Genomic DNA, 530 nt, shown 5'->3' on the forward strand with positions numbered 1-530 from the left:
AGAAAAAGGTTGCCATTGGTTGCTATCTTTCCACCGAGCATAAAGAAGTTCCTGTTGATGGTCAGGCAATTTCCATCGACGAAATGCAGTTTATCTATCTCCATCGTTTTACAGATGTGGCGATAATTGTGACACAAGTGCTCGGTGTGTGTGGGTATATAATGACGTCCCACAAAGAAATTACATTAATATTAACACTATGTCGACATCTGTAAAATTTTGGGCAATGATCACCGAGCATAAAGAAGTTCCTGTTGATGGTCAGGCAATTTCCATCGACGAAATGCAGTTTATCTATCTCCATCGTTTTACAGATGTGGCGATAATTGTGACACAAGTGCTCGGTGTGTGTGGGTATATAATGACGTCCCACAAAGAAATTACATTAATATTAACACTATGTCGACATCTGTAAAATTTTGGGCAATGATCTGGTGTATTGAAACAGGAATTGTTTATCTGCTCTTCAAGGAATTTTGGGCCCTGGCGTCTTTCGGGGTTTAAATAAATTCCCCTAGCCTTCCACCCTC

At 40.2% G+C, this 530-nt stretch overlaps 1 protein-coding gene across 1 annotated transcript in view; it reads left to right on the forward strand.

The window, feature by feature from the left end:
* Window positions 1-530, forward strand: part of TFAP2A (transcription factor AP-2 alpha (activating enhancer binding protein 2 alpha)) — a gene marked incomplete at its 5' end in the record, with an annotated part of 9,674 nt that overhangs the window by 5,022 nt on the left and 4,122 nt on the right. The gene's annotated exons all lie outside the window — the stretch shown is intronic.

Source organism: Buceros rhinoceros, unplaced genomic scaffold, assembly GCF_000710305.1.
Source record: "Buceros rhinoceros silvestris isolate BGI_N320 unplaced genomic scaffold, ASM71030v1 scaffold40754, whole genome shotgun sequence".
Taxonomy (NCBI): domain Eukaryota; kingdom Metazoa; phylum Chordata; class Aves; order Bucerotiformes; family Bucerotidae; genus Buceros; species Buceros rhinoceros.